The sequence below is a fragment of the Rattus norvegicus genome, chromosome 12 (genome assembly GCF_036323735.1).
Source record: "Rattus norvegicus strain BN/NHsdMcwi chromosome 12, GRCr8, whole genome shotgun sequence".
Taxonomy (NCBI): Eukaryota; Metazoa; Chordata; class Mammalia; order Rodentia; family Muridae; genus Rattus; species Rattus norvegicus.
In genome coordinates, this window is record NC_086030.1 from 21,177,531 (window position 1) to 21,202,309 (window position 24,779).

At 41.6% G+C, this 24,779-nt stretch overlaps 1 pseudogene; it reads left to right on the forward strand.

Moving 5' to 3' along the window:
- Vom2r-ps98 (vomeronasal 2 receptor, pseudogene 98) lies at positions 856-2,825 on the forward strand (annotated as a pseudogene).

Sequence of the window (24,779 nt, forward strand, 5' to 3'; positions counted from 1 at the left end):
TGTGAATGATTGTAAAATTTTTGGTAACTGTCTGTGAAATACTGGGAAGTGGGCATGACTGGAGAGAGTTACAATATATATAATTCTGTGTATGCTGTGGCTCCATGAGGTGACTTTTAGTCAAGTACAAATTCAACTTTCTAGGAATGTGGAAGGGAATGTCTAGCCCTGGCAGGTAGGCTTTGCTGTGCATTTTAACTATAGTAGCATGAAAATCTGGTGCATTATAAAAGGCCTACAACCCTGTTGTAGAGTTTAGCATCTTTTACTAAGAACTACAAAAAAAGATGCTTAGAAATCAATACAGACCCACGTGTCTGCGTTTCTGTTGAATGGAGTGCATCAACATGAGGGAAATGTGTTAAAGCAAATGTGTAGTTTGTTTTACAAATAATTTCAAAATATTCTCATGGCATGTAAATCTAAGAATCTCCAAATATTTCTCACAGAAGATGGAGAAGAATCCTAATATGCCAAAATAATGATGTATGTGACCAAAGTGATTGCTACTGAGATGATTATTTCGGTCATCTTCTGGACCACAACACTCAAGTTTTCCACACAGAAACTCTGACCATGGTCCTCAAATAAATGTGCGTAGATAACTAACATTTTACAGAAATTGAAATTGTCTGAGGCAACATCTGTTGCGTCATTTTTCATGTTTTTAATGCTTGTTGTTCACATTGACATTCTGCAAACATAATGATAGTTCTGTTCTCCCAAACTTTCATTGATTTAAAATGATTAGGTGGGTTTAAGTTAGTTTTAAGATAATGTGTGGCTTTTAATATTATGCTTTTATTAGATGTTTTTGGGATCTGGTTCTTCATGGGATCCTGCATCTTTTTTTAGCTTCATCCTTTTCTAAAGAATACTCAAGTCAAAAACCATGCTGGAGACCTTGTGGTTTTGGATTGGAAAAGTAAAGCAGATGCAGAGTATGATATTCTCAACTTCTGGAATTTTTCTGGTGGTTTAGGACTAATGGTGAAAGTTGGAATATTTTATTCAAATCTTTCACAGGGTCAACAATTGACTTTGAGCATGTGGTAAAATGGCTCACAGGACTTACAGAGGTGCATAAAACATTTGTCAGTTAATAGGTCTATTGTTGGGGTTGGGGATTTAGCTCAGTGGTAGAGAGCTTGCCTAGCAAGCGCAAGGCCCTGGGTTCAGTCCCCAGCTCCGGAAAAAGAAAAAAAAGAATAGTTCTATTGTTAAGTAATTTTACTGCATAAATTAATCCTTTAAGTTCTGAGCATTTGTTAACATATATTTAATTCTCAGATTCCTCATTCTGTGTGCAGTGAGGGTTGTGGTCTTGGATTCAGAAAATCCTTCCAGGAAGGGAAACCTGCCTGCTGCTTTGACTACATTCCTTGTCCATTTAATGAAATATCCAATGTGACAGGTAAACGGCTCTTGAGAACTGTCTAAAATTTTTATAAGTGTTCTGCAGTAAGTAAGCAAATAGACAAGTTCTATCACAGAGCAGCCGACACAATCCTTTCCTGCCTTCACTTAGACATTTAATTTTGCTTTTCTGCTATTACAGCAAATGAATCAAATGAAAAATGTCCTGTCATTGCAAAAGTTGAAGCCAAAGTGAAGGCCCTGAAAGGGAAAAATAACACTGAGAGTAGTTCACAGCCACAAAAGTAGATCCACATATTACTGACCACCAACCAGTCCAAGGTTATGTGTGACTCATGGCAGGAAAACAGAGTTGCTCAGTTTATATCCCAACAAAGAGGATGGATTATATCCTCCTGCATTAATAGGTGATAGAGCATTAGAAATTATGAGCCATGGAGGGCTGATTTATAACTAATTATAAACTGTTTATGAACTAATAGTTAGTTCATAAGGAAGGTGCATTAGGTAAATTTCTAAATTGCTGGGAGTTGGTTTAGTATAATAAGGAAACTTGAGCACTGATTCATGAAAATTTTCACTTCTGTCTAGATATGGAACAATGTGTGAGATGTTTGGAAAGTCAGTATGCAGATACAGAGCAGAACCACTGTTCCCAGAAAGCTGTGACTTGAGAATGGCACTCTCCCGCATGACCCTGGGCTTCTCTGAATTCACTCTTGCTGTTCTTGGTGTCTTTGTGAAGTACCACAGCACTCCCATTGTCAAGGCTAATAATTGGGCTCTCGCTTATATCCTGCTTCTCACTCTGACCTTTTGTTTCCTCTGTTCCTTGCTCTTCATTGGCCAACCGAACACAGTCACCTGTATCCTACAGCAGAACGTGTTTATGACTCTGTTCACTGTGGTTCTCTCCACTGTCTCAGCCAAAACTCTTACTGTAGTTCCTGCCTTCAAGGCCATTGTTCCTCAGAGAATTATGAGGTGGCTAATGTTATCAAGGGCCCTTACTTCATCATCCCCATCTGTACCTTCATCCAACTTGGGCTCTGTGAAATTTAGATGAGCATCTCTCCTCCCTTTTTGACATCATCATTGTGTGCAACGAGGGCTCCATTTTTGCTTTCCACTGTGTCCTGGGATTCCTGCGTTCCTTGGCATTTGGGAGTTACACTGTGGGCTTTCTTTCTTGGAACCTACCTGATACATTTAACAAAACCAAGTTTCTGATATTCAGCATGGTAATATTCTTCAGTGTGTGGGTTACTTTTCTCCCTGTCTACCACGGCACCAAGGGGAAATTCATGATGGCTGTGGAAACCTTCTCTATCTTGGCTTCCAGTGCAGGGCTTCTTGGCTGCATTTTTATCCCCAAGTGCTACGTTATTTTGTTAAGACCAGATAGGAGCTCACTTCAATGCAACAGGGACAAAGCACATTCCAGAACTGTTCTTAAAGCTTAGGTAATTTCTTCCTTAATAGAAGTCTTGAAGCCAGTTCAGCAGCATTTCAAGAGTCAGATAAAAGGTCATAATTTGTGATTTGATTCCACATGCTAATATTTTATGATCTAATTTTACTAGAGTCTCCCTGTTTTACATGCATAATTTAAAAATGCTTTGAATTCCTTTTGTATTTATATAATCTCTCGATTGTGTTTTTACTAGTCTTATTGATATAGTAGCTTAATGTAATCCATTTTAACATATTCTTAGATTATTCACATATTTTTTTTCTAATTTGGAAAGTGGATTTCAATGGGTTAATTGTTTACATCAATTGGTTTTTAATAGTGTCAGTTTCAAAAACCATACTCTGTTTTTATAACTGTCTTAATATGCAATATATACATACATATGCAACACACATATATGCAAACACACACACACACACACACACACACACACACACACATCTGAAGTGAGGTTTCATTACTTGCTGGGAATTATACCCTGGGCTCTGAGTCCTCTCAGGAATGCACTCTGGGGTCTGGGTGGACATTGGTAGGGGAAGATTTGATCTTGCGAAATGCTTACTATAACATAGTGTTTATCTCTCTTGTCTCGAGGTTAATCTGTCAGAAGCAGCAGTCCTCAGGTGATTAACATCCTATTGTTAGACAGCTGGGGTTAAATAAAGGATTAGTTGTTAAGGCTCCCTTCTCCATTGTCTAGGAGCATTGCCTCTCACTGGCTTGATGAGAAGGGGGGCTTGGGGCAATTAACTTTTATGGAACTAGGAGAAGAGAGTTACTCCCACAGAATGAAGCACATTACTCATCCATTCATACAAACATTTATACACAATACACTCTTGTTGGGCTCGACCATTTATTATGTCATCAACTTACACACACACACACACACACACACACACACACACACACACACACACACCTGCATCTATATTTTTAGATGGAACAAATGCCCACACGAACAAGCTCCAGAGAGCAAAGGTCAGTGAAGAAAGAGCTCATTCATTCTGGATGAAAAATAAGCTTCAACCTTTATTGCTTAGAGAGAAAAACAGATTTTACCCTTTTATTAATAAATGGATTTAAAAAACCTGTTTCATCATAGGCCTGCCTGGTGTTGTCTGCTTTCTCTGTATAGTTCCTATTCTTCTTAGTCTCTTCTCTTCTGTCTTCAGTCCTGTTATATTCTGCAATGTTCTGTGGTTTCTTCTACTTCTACTCTGCTTCTCTTCTATTCTCCTTCTTGCTTCTTAATGCCATTGTTTCTAGTTTTTTTTTGAAATTTTTTTCAGAAGGATAGATTACATGGAATTCAAAGCATCTCCCCTCAAAAGCACACAGCAAGTTAAAACATAAATTCAAACCATAAACTGAACAAGAGGTTGCGACAGAGATATTTACGTGTGAGACTAGCTATCTAAACATTCATTATCTGCCACTAACTGCATAGGTTCATTTAAAGTTAAAAGCTATAACTTTTATATGTATATCAAGGTGGTATGTCAAGAGGCAAATTGTTATTATAGTTTGTATTGATAAATCCAGTAAATATTTCATCTTCTGTCTCTGCACTTACAATAAATAGTTCGTTTCCTTTTATGGCCTTTAGTAATAGTTTTACAGCCTAAAATGTGAACTATCTTGTTAGACAACTGAGGCCTAGAAGTGAACCTGAGTGCCTGGTGGAATGGCAGAAAAGATAATGTTACAGTGATGCTACATTTGAAGCAGAGGTACAGAGGCTGAGGTGGGCTGTGCAAAACGCATTACAAAAGAGGGCTTCTAAAACCTATAGAGATGCAGGGTATAGAAAAATCTTAAAAGGGGTGAGTTTCTGCAGTGATTCGGTGGAGAAGTTTGGTTATTGATTATACAGTTATCAATATCACTCACAAATGAAAATGAAAGAGTTGGAAATTGCTTTGAAAATAAACTTATATTCTTTTATACTTATAGAAAATACATCCCGGACAATTTTCCTTCCCTCTACTTCTCCAAGATCCCCTGACACCTCCCTTCTCCTCCAGATCCACTCCTCTATTTTCTCTTCAGAAACAAGCAGGCCTTCAAGAGAAGACAGTTCAACAGGACAAAACAAGATACTATAAGACAAGGTGACCCATAAAGACGGGGAGGGGGAGGGATTAGGGGGATGTTTGCCCGGAAACCGGGAAAGGGAATAACACTCGAAATGTAAATAAGAAATACTCAAGTTAATAAAAAAAAAAAAAAGACAAGGTGAAAGCCCTCATACAGAGGCTGGACATGGGAACCCAAGAAGAGGAAAAGAGTCTGAAGATCAGGCAAACAAGTCAGAGATGTGCCTGCCCACTCTGCTAGGAGTCCCACAGAACAGCAAGCTAACAGCTATCGCATATATTCGGAGGATGCGGTTCAGAGACACACAGGAATTGTGCGTGCAATTTCAGTCTCTTTGAGCCCATGTGAGCCATGCTTTGTAGATTCAGTGGGCCAGGTTCTCCCAGTGTTTTCCATTGGCTCATACAGTTTTTTTCTCCTCTTTAGTGGGTTCCCTATTCTCGAGGGGAGGGTTACCAATTAAATGGAGCCCTCCAATTTAGACACTCTATTCTGCATGTCTGGCTGTGGGTCTCTGCCTTCACTCCCACCATCTTCGAAAGACAGCCTTTCTGAGGATGGCAGGCTAGAGCACCAGTCTATGAGTGCAGTAGGATACCATTAGGAATAATTTTATTGGATATATTTCAGTCTCGTTTGGGTCTACTCCAGGTCTCTGCACTATGAAGTGCTCTGTCCATACCATCAATGTAGGGCATGGGATTTCTCTCTTGGCATGGGCCTCAAGTTATACCAAACATTGTTTGGTCACTCTTACAAGTTCTGAGTCATCATTGCTCTATCCCCTCTTGCTGGTAGGACAAATTGCAAACGGAGGGTTTTATGGCTAGTTGGTGTCCAGATTTTCTTTTCATAGCCTGCAGTGTACTTTCTTCCACTGAAGAGACTAGAATATAGGCATGAAGGCTCCAAGTCTGTACCAGTTTAGCCTTTCTATGTTCAATGTGCTGTATGGAAGTAAGTTGTTCTCCACCATGGGGCCCACTGCTATTTTACACAGAGAGTGAGACAGAGGGAGAGAGAGAGGGGGGGGGGAGAGATAGAGAGAGAGAGATAGAGAGAGTGAGACAGAGAGCGAGAGAGTGAGAGAGAGAGAGCGAGAGAGAGAGAGCGAGCGAGAGAGAGAGCGAGAGCGAGAGCGAGAGCGAGAGAGAGAGAGAGAGAGAGAGAGAGAGAGAGAGAAAGAGATTGATTCTGTCCTAGCCTCAGCCTGGGTTGTTTAGGGATCTTCCCTGAACTTGTTTTGCTCACAATTCAACTGAATGCAACCCATTTCCTCCACTAAAAGACTGTCTTGTCTACAAATGGCCAGTGCTGATGCCACATCCTCCATTTTTAGTTTTCCTGATTGCAGTCACCCTCAGAGATTCCAGGAAATTTCCATTGCACTAGGTTTCCACCGATCCTACCAAATGTTCCCCAATTACTGCTATACATTTCATGGAAAATCTTCATGGAAAACATGTCTGGATACAAATCTCTCTTGATGGAAATCATGATTCTGCATAAAAGGTATAAAACAAAGAAATGTTAAAGTTAATTCTTGTGCCATGTCCTTGTTGCCACCTAAAGTCATGTTAATGTATGTGGGCCATGATGTTCCTGGGGGCTATATTGATCTGAATGGTGTGTTCTGTCACTGGAGACCATAGTTATATCCGTGTCCTTATTGCTTCCAAGTATCATGTATGAGAACAAAACCCTACATCAGCCAGGGTCTGTGTTGGTGTCTGTGGTCTGAGTTGCCACCAAAGGCCATGTGGACGTCTGTGGTTTGTGCTATTGCCTGAATCCATGTTGATGACCATGGGCCTTGATGCTACCCAGGGACCATACTGATCTGAATAGTCTGCCATGACACCTGAGGCCATGGTGATGTCCATACTTGTGCTGCCACTGACGGCCCTGTCTGGGTTAATGCTGCTATATCAAATGGAGTCTGTGTTGATGCCCATTTCCTCTTTTACCACTGACATCCATGAAAATGCCTGTGGTCTATGTTCTAACCTGAAACAACATCACTGTCTGACAGACAAATAGACTCACAAACCAGCATACAAACAGACAATAAAACAGAGATTAAAAATAGATAAAAATGAATGTAAACAAAATATGATTTATTATCCTAGAACTTCTTCGGTAAGTCAGACTGACTTTGAAGACAAAGATGATCTCCTTACAAAACCAAATTTACACAATATCTTTCTACAAATCCATTCCTACAAAGGATAATAGATGGAAAACTCCAACACAAGGAAAGAAACTATGTTGTACAAAAAGCAAGAATGTAATCTCCTTGCAATGAAACCAAAAGATGAGAGACAAACATAATTCCACCTCTAACAACAAAAATAACAGGAAGCAACAATCACTATTCCTTAATCTCTCTCAACATCAACAGACTCAATTCCCCAATAAAAAGCCATAGACTAACAGACTGGATATGTAAAGAGAACACAGCATTTTGCTGCATACAGGAAACACACCTCAGAGACAAAGATAGAGTAAAAGGCTGGAAAACAACTTTCCAAGCAAATGGTCTGAAGAAACAAGCTGGAGTAGCCATTCTAATATCGAATAAAATCGACTTTCAACCAAAAGTCATCAACACTATAAGGAAGGACACTTCATATTCATCAAAGGAAAAATCCACCAAGATGAACTCTCAATCCTAAATATCTATGCTCCAAATGCAAGGGCACCTACACTCATAAAAGAAAACTAACTAAAGCTCAAAGCACACATTGCACCTCACATGATAATAGTAGGAGATTTCAACACCCCACTCTCATCAATGGACAGATCATGGAAACAGAAATTAAACAGAGACATAGAGAAACTAAGAGAAGATATGAATTAAATGGATTTAACAGATATCTGTAGAACATTTCATCCTAAAACAAAAGGATATACCTTCTTCTCAGCACCTCATGGTACTGTCTCCAAAATTGACAGCATAATCAGTCACAAAACAGGCCTCAACAGATACAGGAAGATAGAAATAATCCCATGCATCCTATCAGATCACCACGGACTAAGGCTGGTCTTTAATAACAACAATAATGACAGAATGTCCACATATACATGGAAGTTGAACAATGCTCTACTCAATGACAACTTGGTCAAGGAAGAAATAAAGAAAGAAATTAAAGACTTCCTAGAATTTAATGAAAATGAATGTACAACATACCGAAACTTATGGGACACAATGAAAGCAGTGCTAAGAGGAAAACTCATAGATCTGAGTGTCTGCAGAAAGAAATAGGAGAGAGCATACATCAGCAGCTTGATAGCACTAGAAAGCTCTAGAACAAAAAGAAACAAATACACCCAAGAGGAGTAGAAGGCAGGAAATAATCAAACTCAGGGTAGAAATCAACCAGGTAGAAACAAAAAGGACCATACAAAGAATCAACAAAACCAAGAGCTGGTTCTTTGAGAAAATCAAACAAGATAAATAAACTCTTAGCCAGACTAACCAGAGGTCACAGAGAATGTATCCAAATTAACAAAATCAGAAATGAAAGGGGAGGCATAAGAACAGAATCTGAGGAAATTCAAAAAATCATCAGATCCTACTACAAAAGCCTATTTTCAACAAAACTCGAAAATCTGGAGGAAATGGACAATTTTCTACACAAACACCAGGTATCAAAGTTAAATCAGGAACAGATAAACCATTTAAGCAACCCTATAACTCCTAAAGAAATAGAAGCAGTCATTAAAAGTCTCCCAACCAAAAAGAGCCCAGGACCAGATGGGTTTCGTGCAGAATTCTATCAGACCTTCATAGAAGACCTCATACCAATACTGTCCAAACTATTCCACAAAATTGAAACAGAAGGAGCACTACCGAATTCCTCCTATGAAGCCACTATTACTCTTATACTTAAACCACACAAAGACCCAACAAAGAAAGAGAACTTCAGACCAATTTCCCTTATGAATATCGACACAAAAATACTCAATAAAATTCTGGCAAACCGAATCCAGGAACACATCAAAACGATTATCCATAATGATCAAGTAGGCTGCATCCCAGGTATGCAGGGATGGTTTAATATATGGAAATCCATCAACATAATTCCCTATATAAACAAACTCAATGATAAAAACCACATGATCATTTCATTAGATGCTGAGAAAACATTTGACAAAATTCAACACCCCTTCATGATAAAATTTCGGGAAAGATCAGGAATTCAAGGCCCATATCTAAACATAATAAAAGCAATATACGGCAAACCAATAGCTAACATCAAACTAAATGGAGAGAAACTTGAAGCAATCCCACTAAAATCAGGGACTAGACAAGGCTGCCCACTCTCTCCCTACTTATTCAATACAGTTCTCGACGTCCTAGCCAGAGCAATCAGACAGTGAAAGGAGGTCAAAGGGATACAAATTGGAAGGGAAGAAATCAAAATATCACTATTTGCAGATGATATGATAGTATATTTGAGTGATCCCAAAAGTTCCACCAGATAACTACTAAACCTGACAAACACTTCAACAAAGTGTCTGGGTATAAAATTAATTCAAACAAATCAGTAGCCTTCCTCTACTCAAAGGATAAACAGATAGAGAAAGAAATTAGGGAAATGACACCCTTCATAATAGCCCCAAATAATATAAAATCTTTGTGTGACTTTAACCAAGCAAGGGAAAGATCTTTATGACAAGAACTTCAAGTCTCTGAAAAAAGAAATTGAAGATCTCAGAAGATGGAAAGATTTCCCATGCTCAGGGATTGGCATTAATTAATTATTATATTAAGCATTATATTAATTAATATAATAAAAATGGCCATTTTGCCAAAAGCAATCTGCAGATTCAATGCAATCCCCAATAAATTTCTATTCAATTCTTTATAGAGATAGAAAGAGCAATCTGCAAATTCATTTGAAATAACAAAAAATCTGAGATAGCAAAAACTATACTCAACAATAAAAGAACTTCTGGGGGAATCACCAACCCTGACCTCAAGCAGTATTACAGAGCAGTAGTCATAAAAACTGTATGGTATTGGTACAGAGACACGCAGATAGATCTGTAGAACAGAATTGAAGACCCATAAATGAACCCACACACCTATGGTCACTTGATCTTTGACAAAGGAGCTAAAGCCATACAGTGGAAAAAAGATAGTATTTTCAACAAATGGTGCTGGTTCAACTGGAGGTCAGCATGTAGAAGAATGCAGATCGATCCATTCTTATTGCCCTGTATGATGCATAAGTCCAAGTGGATCAAGAACCCCACATCAAACCAGATACACTCAAACTAACAGAAGAAAAAGTAGGGAAGATTCTTGAACACATGGGCACTGGGGAAAATTTCTACATCCTGTTCACCTTCTATCAGCCTCCTTATCACTTTTGGTCCACCTCCTGTCCACTTCTGGTCCACCTCCTGTCTGAATCCTGTCCACCTCCCTTACATCTCCTGTTTTCCTCATGTCTCTCTCCTATAGACCTCCTGTCCACCTCATGACTGCTTCCAGTCCACCTCCTGGTCATCAAGTTTTCCCTTCCTGTCTACCTTCTTTCAACCTCCTGTCTGACTCCTGCCAACTCATGTCCACCTTTTTTCTTCTACTGTGCACCTATCTACCTCCTGTCAACCTCATGTCCATATCCTGTCCATATCCTGTTTACCTCCTGTCCATACTCTGTCTGCCTCCTGTCAACCTCCTGCCTGCCACCTGAATGCCTCTTTTCCACTTCTTGTTTAACACCTGTCCAACTCCTGTCCACCCACTCTCCACTTACTATTCACCTCCTGTCTGTCTTCTGCCTGCCTCCTGCCCACCTCCTGTCCAAACCCTGTCCACTTCCTGTCAATATCCAGTCCATCTTCTGTCAGTGTCCTGACTACCTACTGTCTATGTTTTGTCTACCTCCTATTTGCCTTGTGTCCAGATCCTATCTGGCTCCTGTCCTCCTTTCTATCTCCTGCCCACTTCATGCCAATATTCTGTCTACCTTCTGTCTCCTTTCCAGCTCCAATCCACCTTCTGTTCACTTCATGTCAATCTCCTGTCTACCCCGTACACATACACATACACACACACATATATATACGTTATACATACATACATACATACATACATACATACATACATACACACACATGCACACACACATACCTTCTATTAACCTCATATCCATATTCTGTCCACAACCTGTCCATCTCCTGTAGACCTGCTGTCCATCTCCTGTTTTTTCCTCCATTCCACATACTCTCCAACTCCTGTTCATTTTTGTCCATCTCCTGTCCACCTCCTGCCTGCCTCCTGTCCACCTCCTCTCCATCTCCTTCTACCATCTGTCCATCACTTATCCATCTCCTATTCACTTTCTGAGCCAAATTCTGTCCACTTCCTTTCAATGTCCTGTCTACCCACTGTCTCTCTCTTGCTTATCTCCTCTCCACCTCCTGTCCACCTTCTATCTATCTCTGGAGAATTTCACGTCTACCTCTGGGCCACCTCCTGTCCACTTGCTGTCCATCTTCTATTCACTTCAGGTCTACCACCTCTCCACCTGCTGACCACCTCATATATGTCTTCTGTCCACATCTTTTCCAACTCTTATCTACCTCCTTCCACAATCTGTCCACCTTCTATTTCCCTCCAGCCCTCCTTATGTCCATCTTCTTTCTGCCTTCTCTCCACTTCCTTTCTACCTCCATTTCAACTCCTGTCTATCTCCAGTCCACCTCCAGTCCACCTCCTCTTCAGCTCCTTTCTACCTCATGTCCACCTTCTCTCCATCTTCTCTATACCCCCTGTCTATTTCTTGTGTGCCTCATACCAACCTCCTGTCTACCTCCTGTACAGTCACGTCTGCCTCCTGCCCAACTTCAGTCCATTTCCTGCCATTCCCTGCCCCCTTCCTTTATAATTCTGGTCTAACTCCTGTCCACATCCTGTCTATCTCTAACTCCAGGCTGTTGCCTTTGCCCATAGGCCATAGGTGCCAAGAGTTTGTGCCTGGTCTTTGTCTTTAAAGACATTTTCTTACAATGTTTACTGTTCTGCCACCTGGCAGGGGGCTTTGAGAAGCCTGGCTTGGGGTGGGGATGAGGCTGCATCAGGTCCTCTCTGTCTACAGATGCTGAGATGAGTGTCCTCACCAGTAACAGAGACCCCTTGATGGCCACTCATACCACTAGTTTTGGGTTACTGTGACCCAGGTCTCATTGGTTTGGGTCTGTCCTGCCCTCAATGAGAAGAAGTTGCCTTCTCTAGCCATCTGAGGAGGGCAGACTTTCAGGCGTTTCTCTTGGATGGTTCCCATGAGTATCTGTCAAAACTGCTATCTGTACATAGCTTCTGCTGAGTGTTTTCCCCTTCGGCCCTATCTTTAGTGGAGAAAAGGCTTTGGTCTTTTATCTATTGTAGCCCATGCTTCCCTACTTGGAGTTCGAATAGGAATCATGCAATGCAGAGCTGTCATCCTGCAGGTGTGTGTAGTGTGTGTTCTCGTGAGGTTGGGGAAGGGCCAAGCACACTATAGTCCCCTGAAATGGTGAACGGAAGGACCTAAGTGAGCTCCTGTCCTCACCTGTCTTCCATCCCCCATGCCTGCCACCATGTACACCCCTCTCGCTTGTGTGTCAGATTTGCCCTAATCACTACCCGGATGTATCCCATGCAGTACATGTTCCCTGCTCAGAATGCCCTGATTGGCAGTATTCCCACAGCTGGCCCAATGCATGTGTGTTCCCCTTCTTGGGACTGGGAGTGTCATTGTCTCAAGATTGATCTCTCTCTAGGGTATGGCCATTTTGGAAACAATGGTTGACTACATCTGGTGGGTTATCAGGTATCTGGGGCCGATTACCACACTAGGATCTTCATCAGTTGTGGTGGTTCATGTACAAGCCATGCTGCACTCACAGTGTGTCGGGCATTGGAAGTGTGTCCATCTCAAAAGGGTGAGACAGTTTTTTTTATCTGGTTCTGAGTGGTGTTGAGTGTTCTCTGTCTCCTTGGTGGCCATCACTTTGTGTCTAGCATGGAAATGCAAGTATAGCAAGTTGTCTTGGGGACCGTGGGCAAGGTGATTCCTGCTAGTTTATATCAGGCTGGTCCCTTTGTCTCTGCCTTGTCATTAATTCTCTTTCTACTTTGTTGTTCCCCCTCCCTACCTTCTGTTGGATCTCGCCATCTGCCCAGCCAACAGCAATACTGTTGGACCAGTCTTTAGGGGGGACACCAGGCAAGTACTGGCTTGGGTGGTTACTGTAGTCTGGGAGACTGCTGAAAGGAGAGCAGTTTGGAGGACTTTCTGACTCTTAAGCTACAACAGGGTTTGCATGGTCTTGGGTGGTACATGGCCTTGGTGGGTAAGAGCAGAGGAAGTGTCCAGCAAGGGAAATAGGAGGCTAGCTATTGTCCTCTGCCAGTGGTGGGTCTGTCTGACAAGGTGGGTTTGGGGGCTTATCAAGCCCTGTTGTCCTATTGGAAGATATTCACAGAGACTGTCCCAGAGCTGAGGTGGTCGCCTGGGTGCGGCTGTGGGGACTCTGGTTGCTGTCTTCCCCTCTCACAGAGGTTTGGCCTTGCTCTGCTGACACCCCCCCTTTATCCTCCTCACTCATCTACCTCCCTTTCTCCTCCTCCATTACTCATGCAGAGCTGGCTGAGTTCATAGGGCCGCCTTCCTCTGCTTCTCTGGCCACCGTCCTGTCTCCCGCTGGTCCCCATTGTTGTAGTCTCTCCCACCTGTTCCTACTCTTCTGACACAGCTGGAGTTGTCAGTGTCTGCCTCGTCTTAGAGGCCTATTATGGACGCATCAACCAAAGAGCCGTACTGCACTCACCGGTGTGTTGGGCATTGGGAGTGTGTCGATCTCACAAGGGTGAGACAGTTTTTATCTGGTTCTGAGTTGTGGCTTGCTTGGTTCCACACCCCCAAACCCCCAACGTCTTCCACAAATACCACACCAGAGGTGGTGGTGGGAAATTATTGTTCACAGGATTTGACCAGCAGCACTAGCTTCTCTTCACCTGCTCAATCACTCCTTGCACACCAGGTGTGATAATGTTCTGGATCTCCTGATGCCACAGAAAAGAGGTGGCCATGTTGGAGGCAGATGAACACTCACAGGCTTGTACGCATGCGCTGAAGGGTGCCATCTCTTTAGGTTTGGTCACAAGCTTTCTTTTTGTCCTTTTGTCTGTCTGCCCCCAGGCTCCTCTCTTTTGCTGTCCTAGATTCATTCATGTACCTGCCTGTTTGATTCTGTCAGTAGCATGTGTTTGTCCCAAAGATTAAGTCATGAATGTCTAAGTATGACTGGTACAGTGAAACAGTGAGTGGCTCATTAAATCCATTATGGTTCCTTTGGTCTTGGCCAATGGCTTCTCTTCTACTTGGATAACTGTGGTGATTATAGAACTAATACATGCCTACTGGTGCTGATCCACCTCCTCAGGAGGAGGGGATGCATGCATTTATCAGATTAAAACAAACCTGGTCAGCTCCTTCCCTTCCCCGTTCAGGGGGTAGGTGCCAGTAGCTTTTGTGACTCTAGATAACCTTGGCCCTATTTCCCTATCATATGCCCTGCTCCTTTCCCGCCAGTGTCGGCAATGACCCATTCAAATGTCTGCCCTATGAACTTTCAATGGTAGATGCCTTGCCATGGTGACCACAAGTGACAGGAAATCAGGGTTAGTTTACAGACAAGGATTCTGAGAAACTGCTACCATATTCAAGGAAGGCAGCAGGCACAAGAATTGCTCACTCCTGACCCGGAGAGGTAGTGACCAATAATAGCAATACAGAATACTTTTAAGACTCTAATTGGAATGAATCCACTTGAAATCCTTTAATGAAGATCCACTGGAGTGCAAGTCTGATGCCAGCAGCTGCAGTAATTCCAGCCCCAATACCATATATTAAAGTTGCTTCAGTAGAAAAAGGTCATATTTTGATATTGGGAGTGGGCAGGCGGTCTGCCACCAGCAAGTCTCCCCACCCCCATCCCAGCCTCTTTCCTCTCAGTGTTCCCTCAATGCTATTACCTGTGTCACAGGGGCCATGAAATGTTTACTTTAAAAAATTAGAGTGTTCGAAGCAGGCTCCAGTTGCTAGGATACCACAGCTAGGAATAATGCAATAGGGATGTAGCTCTAATCTGTTGACCTTAGGAACTGAGGCCATGATTAAGGGGAATAGCTGGGGCATTTGCACTGCATGGCTAGAGGAAATTTTTGGACCAGCACATGACTGAACAGACTGAAAGCAATTTTCCATGAATGATTTCATTAAGAATGAAAAGTTGGAGGTTCAAAGTTGATCAGACTCCTTCACAGTTCCCACCATAAAGGATGCTGAGTGGCAATGTGGCAGCAGCATTATCGCCATGACCTGTCAGGTAACTTCCTGGAAATCAATCTTTGGAATCCAAGGGAAGTATAGAAGCAAGGCTGAAACTTAAGTGAATTGATGGAAGGGCATCATCTTAGTCAGGGTTTCTATTCCTGCACAAAACATCATGACCAAGAAGCAAGTTGGGGGAGAAAATGGTTTATTCAGCTTACACTTCTACATTGCTGTTCATCACCAAAGGAAGCAGGACAGGGATTCACACAGGGTAGGAACTTGGAGGCAGGAATGGATGCATAAATCATGGGGGAATGCTGCTTACTGGCTTACTTCCTCTGGCTTGCTCAGCTTGCTTTCTTAGAGAACCCAAGAATACCAGCCCAGGGATGACACCACCCACAATGGGCCCTCCAACACTCGATCACTAATAGAGAAAACGCCTTACAGCTGGATCTCACGGAGGCATTTCCTCAAGGGAGGCTCCTTTCTCTGTAATGCCTCCAGCTTGTGTCAAGTTGATATGCAACTCAGTCAGTACAGGCACCACTAGGAATGGATCCTGTGGTTTAATTTGACTCAACACATCTGGTCTGGACATGGATAGGATTGACAGATTGATAGGTCTTTCGTGATTCTGGTGGTCATGTAGGGCCACTCTAAGTTGGCGGAGGGATTTATCTGTTTAATTCTCATAATGAAGGAAAATCTTGCAGCTAAATAAACATAAAAGTGGTATGCTATACCCAACTTCTTAGGGGAACAAGAAGTTCACCCAAGATTGAGCAAAAACAAGCCTTTGGTGGCTTTAGATAATTAGGGCTACACTAATGGCTCAGCATGTGCCACCCATAACCTTTGAACCCCACTTATGACAGGCCTCATGGACTGCAATTATTACCCAGGAAGGAGGAATTCCCAATAAGTGCAGGTCATATGCTTATGTTCATTATGTCCCTGCCCTTTGTACACACTGCCTCTTGCTACCACTTATTGTAAGGCTTTGTGAGGCACTTTTGATTGCCCCTCTGTTGTTGGCTCATAGCCCCATTGGAGCACTGAGAAGAGGGTTTAAAGTGGGTGATTCTGACCTGCAAAAATGTGGCTAGTTTAACTTTCCTCATAAAGACTGAGCAATTCTGTACCCTAGATTTAACATTCTTAAAATGACTGAGAACCAATTCTAATGTGGTTGAAGGTGCATGTCCCATGTCCCTCAAAGTCAATTTCAAACTATAACATGAAGCACAAGCACAAATAATTAATCCCAACAAACATCTATATCACGTATGAGAAGCAACCAAAAGATGGTGCTCACACATAAGAAAAAAATATCTATCCTCTCCCTTTTTATCAAGGGAGAAAGAAACATAACCAGAACAATTAGTTCCTGTGGTTCTCTATTCCCACACCCATCCCAACTGAGACATAGACCAGGGCCTGGAATGTCTTCTGGCCTCTGAGTGGTCATGAACCCAAAGTGCACTCACCTTAACCTGCATATGAACATAAAGTATTTTTAGGTCTCTTTTCAGAACAGAATTACAGAATTATAAAAATAGAATTTTTGTAGCACTCCACAGGCACGTAGACAGACACAGACCAGAATTCCTTACTGACCAGAATCACTGGGTCTAGAGTCCTGGATGTCTTGGTGTTCTCAGCCAACTCAAAAAATTATATTGTGCCAGGAAGCATCGTTGAACCCCAAAAGACCACCAAGGAGCCTATTCAAATGCAATTGTATTAGGGTCTGCTTATTATAAATCAAGCTTGGGCTCCCTGCCAGCCCTGACACAGCTGAATAAGAAGGTGGAACCCCGAACACAGTTGCAGGAAAGTATTTATAGAGGGAAGGGATATGCTGGCCTGGCACATATTTGATTGTGTGTCCATATGGCCTTTAACATAATTGACGGGTGCTGGGAACTAACTGATAAAGTTAAATTAAGTTTTCCTCCTGATTGGAGGTTGTTACAAAGTAAAATAACGTGGAAGATTTATAATCTGGGGGTGTAGGTTGGCTGGACAGTAACTTGAAAACTGGGGTCAAACTCTGGCTTGCCTTCTGCATGGAAGTAATCTGGGAATTGATGCTAGGTCAAGGTCTGTTAGTTAACTCAAGTTGAACCTTAGGTCAGGTTTCCTAAGAGGGAGACTGAACCCTAAAGAATTGGTATGAGAAGCTGTGAGTTCTGTTATTTGCTGTTTAGTTGGTCTGTGTTTGGTTTGTTTAATTTTTTTCTAATTCTTGACCTGTAAAATGCAGACAATTATTTGTGTCTTTCTTTCCCCCCTCTCCCCCTCCCCCTCCCCCTCTCCCTCTGGTTCTTTCTCTTTTTCTTTATTTCTTCTTCTGTTCTGTTTCTGTTTTTCTTTTTCCTGTTCATCATGCCCACTGCTTTGCACACACACGTGTGTGTGTGTGTGTGTGTGTGTGTGTGTGTGTGTGTGTGTGTCCCCATAGCTTAACTAACGCCCTCAAGATTCTTATTTACTTATTTCTTGCATCTGGGGTTCTGTGGGCACTGGGCCACACCTCTTTTCTTAAACCACAGAAATCAAGTGATTGTGTATGTGTTAGAGAAAGGAGCATTAGAAACACTGGATTGGGGCACTTCTGGTTTCTGGCTGTGGCCTGAACCTCACTGATCCTAGCCCACAGCTCCCTGCTCCCAAATCCTGTGGGAGAGAGAACTGATCACCCAGAAGTGTGAACAATCCTGAGATGGCAGGGCAGGACAGACTGCCACTTTGCCCACCTTTGCCCAGGTCAGTGGCCCAAGAGGAAACTGCATTGTGCCTCTGGACACAGGAATATAGGGAGCTGTCAGCTGCAGGAGCCCCATGGTCCAGATCTGTGCCCAGATCTGAACAGAACTGGTCAAATACTCCCCTGCACCCAAATCCTGTGGTTGGGGGGGGAGAGCTAGACCCTCAGAGGTGCAGACACCCCTGAGAATCGAGAGGAGAATATTCTCTGCTCACATTCCCAACTCAAAAGGAAAATGCCTAGTGCCATCTGTGGCCCCTGTGCACAGGGACCTAGGAACAGTGCGGGCAGGAACCTTCTGGTTCCTGCCCTCACAGAGAACTGAAAACCAGCCACCAGGACCGAGTACACACCTGAGAGCAGAACACTCTGTTCCCATAACTGGCTGAAAGAAAACAGGAAAAGAGGTCTATAGAAGTGCTGGCACACAGGACCAATGGAAAGTTAAGCCACCATTAGAAACAGCAAGACAAGCTAACACCAGAGACAACCTGGTGGCCAGAGGCAAGCACAGGAACCCAAGAAACAGAAACCAAGACTACCTGGCATCATCAGAGCCCAGTTCTCCTACCAAAGCAAACACTGGATAACTAAACATACCGGAAAAGCAAGATCTAGATTTAAAATCACATTTTATCATGATGATGGAGGACTTTAAGAAGGTCATAAATAACTCCTTTAAGGAAATACAAGACAACACAAGTAAACAAGTAGAAGCCCTTAAAGAGGAAACACAAAAATCCCTTAAAGAATTACAGGAAAACACAACCAAACAGGAAAAGGACATGAACAAAACAATCAAAAAGTTTAAAATGGAAATAGAAACAATAAAGAAAGCCCAAAGGGAGACAACCCTGGAGAGAGAAAACCTAGGGAAGAGATCAGGAGTCATAGATGTGAGCATCACCAATGGGATACAAGAGATAGAAGAGAGAATCTCAGGAGCAGAAGACACCATAGAAAACATCAAACACAAAACAATAGTAGGAGATTTCAACACCCCACTCTCATCAATGGACAGGTCATGGAAACAGAAATTAAACAGAGACATAGAGAAACTATCAGAAGTTAGGAACCAAATGGACTTAACAGATATTTATAGAACATTCTATCCTAAAACAAAAGGATATGCCTTCTTCTCACCACCTCCTGGTACCTTCTCCAAAATTGACCATATAACCAGTCACAAAACAGGCCTCAACAGGTACAGGAAGATAGAAATAATCCCATGCATCCTATCAGATCACCATGAGCTAAGGCTGGTCTTCAGTAACAACAATAATGACAGAATGTCCACATATACATGGAAGTTGAACAACGCTCTGCTCAATGATAACCTGATCAAGGAAGAAATAAAGAAAGAAATTAAAGACTTCTTAGAATTTAATGAAAATGAAGGTACAGCATACCCAAACTTATGGGACACAATGAAAGCAGTGCTAAGAGGAAAACTCATAGCGCTGAGGGCCTGCAGAAAGAAACAGAAGAGAGCATACACTTGTAGCTTGGCAGCACACCTAAAAGCTCTAGAACAAAAAGAAGCATATACACCAAAGAGGAGTAGAAGGCAGGAAATAATCAAACTCAGAGCTGAAATCAACCAAGTAGAAACAGAATGGACTATGCAAAGAATCAACAGAACCAAAAGTTGGTTCTTTGACAAAATCAACAAGATATGTAAACCCTTAGCCAGACTAACCAGAGAGTCCAAATTAACAAAATCAGAAATGGAAATGGAGACATAACTACAGAATCAGAGGAAATTAAAAAAAATCATCAGATCCTACTACAAAATCATATATTCGACAAAACTCAAAAATTAGGAGGAAATGGACACTTTTCTAGACAAATACCAGGTGTAAAAGTTAAATCAGGAACAGATAAACTATTTACACAACCCCATAACTCCTAAAGAAGTAGAAGCAGTCATTAAAAGTTTCCCAACCAAAAAAAGCCCAGGACCAGATGGGTTTAGTGAAGAATTCTGTCAGACCTTCATAGAAGACCTCATACCAATATTGTCCAAACTATTCCACAAAATTGAAACAGACAGAGCACTACCAAATTCCTCCTATGAAGCTCTTACACCTAAATGACACAAAGACTAAACAAAGAAAGAGAACTTCAGACCAATTTACCTTATGAATATCGAGGCAAAAATACTGAATAAAATTCTTGCAAACCGAATCCAAGAGCACATCAAAACAATCATCCATTGTGATCAAGTAGGCTTCATCCCAGGCATGCAGGGATGGTTCAATATACGGAAAACCATCAACGTAATCTACTATATAAACAAACTCAAAGATAAAAACCACATGATCATTTCATTAGATGCTGAGAAAGCATTTGACAAAATTCAACACCTCTTCATGATAAAATTCCTAGAAAGATCAGGAATTCAAGGCCCATACCCAAACATAGCAAAAACCATATACAGCAAACCAGTAGCTAACATCAAACTAAATGGAGAGAAACTTGAAGCAATCCCACTAAAATCAGGGACTAGACAAGGCTGCCCACTCTCTCCCTACCTATTCAATATAGTTCTCAAAGTCCTAGCCAGAGCAATCAGACAACGAAAGGATGTCAAAGGGATAGAAATTGTAAAGGAAGAAGTCAAAATATCACTATTTGCAGGTATTATGATAGTATATTTAAGTGTCCCCAAAAGTTCCACCAGAGAACTACTAAGCCTGATAAACACCTTCAGCAAAGTGGCTGGGTATAAAATTAACTCAAACAAATCAGTAGCCTTCCTCTACACAAAAGATAAATAGGCCGAGAAAGAAATTGGGGAATGACACCTTTCATAATAGTCCCAAATAATATAATATATCTCGGCATGACTTTAACCAAGCAAGTGAAAGATCTGTATGATAAGAACTCCATGTCTCTGAAGAAAGAAATTGAAGACCTCAGAAGATGGAAAGGTCTCCTATGCTCATGGATTGGCAGGATTATATAGTAAAAATGGCCATTTTGCAAAAAGCAATCTACAGAGTCAATGCAATCCCCATGAAAATTTCAACCCAATTCTTCATAGAGATAGAAAAAATAATTTGCAAATTCATTTAGAATAAAAAAAAACCCAGGATAGCTAAAACTATCCTCAAGGATAAAAGGACTTGTGGGGGAATCACCATCCCTGACCTCAAGCAGTATTACAGAGCAATAGTGACAAAAACTGCATGGTATTGGTACAGAGACAGGCAGATAGACAAGTGAAATAGAATTGAAGATTCAGAAATGAACCCACACACAGATGGTCACTTGATTTTTGACAAAAGAGCCAAAACCATCCAATGGAAAAAAGCATTTTCAACAAATGGTACTGGTTCAACTGGATGTCATCGTGTAGAACAACACAGATCGATCCATTCTTATTGCCCTGTACAATGCTTATGTCCAAGTGGATCAAGGACCTACACATCAAACCAGATACACTCAAACTAATAGAAGAAAAAGTGGAGAAGAGTCTCAAATACATGGGCACTGGAGAAAATTTCCTGAACAAAACACCAATGGCTTATGCTCTAAGATCAAGAATCGACAAATGGGGGGCTGGGGATTTAGCTCAGTGGTAGAGCGCTTACCTAGGAAGTGCAAGGCCCTGGGTTCGGTCCCCAGCTCCGAAAAAAAAAAAGAACCAAAAAAAAAAAAAAAAAAGAATCGACAAATGGGATCTCATAAAACTGCAAAGTTTCTGTAAGGCAAAGGACACTGTTGTTAGGACAAAACGGCAGCCAACAGTTTGGGAAAAGATCTTTACCAATCCTACAACAGATAGAGAGCTTATATCCAAAATATACAAAGAACTCAAGAAGTTAGACCTCAGAGAGCCAAATAACCCTATTAAAAATGGGGTACAGAGCTAAACAAAGTATTAACACCTGAGGAATATCAAATGGCTGAGAAACACCTAAAGAAATGTTCAACATCCTTAGTCATCAGGGAAATGCAAATCAAAACAACCCTGGAAACCTCACACCAGTCAGAATGGCTAAGATCAAAAACTCAGGTGGCAGCAGATTCTGGCGAGGATGAGGAGAAAGAGGAACACTCCTCCATTGTTGGGATTGCAAACTGGTACAACCTCTCTGGAAGTTAGTCTGAAGGTTCCTCATAAAACTGGACATTGCACTACCTGACGACCCAGGTATACCTCTCCTCGGCATATACCCAAAAGATGCCCCAACATATAAAAAAGACACATGCTCCACTATGTTCATCGCAGCCTTATTTATAATAGCCAGAAGCAGGAAAGAACCCAGATGCCCTTCAACAGAGGAATGGATACAGAAAATGTGGTACATCTACACAATGGAGTACTACTCAGCTATCAAAAACAACGACTTTATGAAATTCATAGGCAAATGGTTGGAACTAGAAAATATCATCCTGAGTGAGGTAATCCAATCACTGAAAAACATACATGATATAAACTCATTGTAAGTAAACATTACCCCAGGTGCTCGAATTAACCAAGATGCACAGACCACATGAAACTCAAGAATGACCAAAATGCAGATGCTTCACTCCTTCTTTTAAAGGGGAACAAAAATATCCATAGGAGGGGAGAGGGAGGCAAAGTTTGGAGCAGAGACTATAGGAACAGCCATTCAGAGCCTGACCCACATGTGGCCCTTATATATACTGCGACCAAAACTAGATAAGATGGATGAAGCTAAGAAGTGCAGGCTGACAGGAACTGTAGATAGATCTGAGAGACACAGCCAGAGCATGTCAAATACAGAGGTGAATGCCAGCAGCAAAACACTGAACTGAGAACGAGACCTCCACTGCAGGAATTAGAGAAAGGTCTGAAGGAGGTGAGGGGGCTTGTGACCTATAAGAACAACAATGCCAACCAACCAGAGCTTCCAGGAACTAATCTACTACCCAAAGACTATACATGGACTGACCCTGGACTCTGACCTCATAGGTAGCAATGAATATCCTAGTAAGAGCACCAGTGGAAGGGGAAGCCCTTGGTCCTGCCAAGGATGGACCCCCCCAGTGTAAGGGATTGTTCAGGGGGGACGAGGGGGGATGGGTAGGGGAACACCCATATAGAAGAGAGACGGAAGGGTTAGGGGGCTGTTGGACAGGAAACCAGGAAAGGGAATAACATTTGAAATGTAAACAGGAAATACCCAATTTAATAAAAATGGAAGAAAAAAAGAAACCCTGGATTATCTACAGTACAGCTTATGTCTTATATTTGTGTGAGGGAAAATTTTCAAATCACATGTCTATGTTGTGTGTGTGTGTGTGTGTGTGTGTGTGTGTGTGTGTGTGTGTGTGTGTATCTGTGTTCCCACGTACTACCTATTGCCCATGGGATCATTACTTATTTTTTTCTTATGTCTGTTGTTGTAGAAGCGCTGGGCCACCCTACCCTTTCTCAAAACAATACAAAACAAGTGGGTGTGTACTTGTCAGGGTAAAGTGCATTAAAGACACTGGGATCTGTATGGTAGATCACATATCCATTGAGTGTATGTTTGTAATCTCCAGTGCACATGTCTGTGGTGTGTGTGTGTGTGTGTGTGTGTGTGTGTGTGTGTGTGTGTGTGTGTGTGTTCATTCATTCTCTTTTCAGCCCCTGAGTTCTGAGATTACAGGCATGGGCCAGTACACCTAGTTTAGGTATACTGAAAGAATGGAGGCCAGGCAGAGATCCATTTACTCTAGGCCATGAGTCAGATCCCAAGCATTGTCATCCCTTGGTTCTTTATTTATTTGATTTATCCCAAATCAAGTATATTCACATTTATTGTTCTTTATTTTACTGTTTTTACTTATGCGTCTATTTAGGTTTTTTTGGTTTTTTGAGTTTGGATCACTATACATCGTGCCGGGATCCAGTACCTATAACAAGCTATCCTCTAAATCACAGATACCCACCTGCATTTAATGTAACTAAATGTGGGAACCATGCTGATTGACTTCTGTTTATTTGTTGATTGATTGAACTAACTGCTAACTTATTTACTTGTTTAATGTTTTCAAGACAGAGTCTCTCCATACATTCCTGGCTCTCTTGAAGGTTACTGTTTAGACTGACTTAGTTTGGAGCAACAGATATCTGAAACTAGGACTACCTACAAAAGTTCTTGGAGTTCCATGACAATTAATTATATTTTCAGTCATATTTATTTTTATCTATTTTTCTAACAAAGTTGCTAAGACTGCTTAGCATTCAGAATCAGTTAGAAGATGTTTAACTATATTTATCTTTTATTATGTATTTGAATTATAAATAACAATTAAAAGTTAAAATGATCTATTCATCTGGTATTAAGAAATAAGCCAAACCCGAAGGAGAACATGCATGGCTGAGGATATTATGAAGGTTCTGGCTAGTTTTTGATGCCTTCTCACAATTCTGCATATACAAATTCGGTTTAATTAAGTTGTGGTCCTGGATAGGCTAATACATAGAGAAACAAAAATGACCTAGAATTGTAGACCTTATGGCTGCTTCCAACTTGTTGAGGTCAGCTACCAAGATGACCGCTATCCACATGCTTGTTCTCATCTTGAGAAAGTTGATGCAAAATCAAGTGACAGAAGTAGTCATTAGAAACAAATATACAAACACAGAACATTCCAGGGTGACAGAGATAGGAAGATGAAAATCTTACTCTCTCTCTCTCTCTCTCTCTCTCTCTCTCTCTCTCTCTCAAATTCACACACATACACACAATTTTAA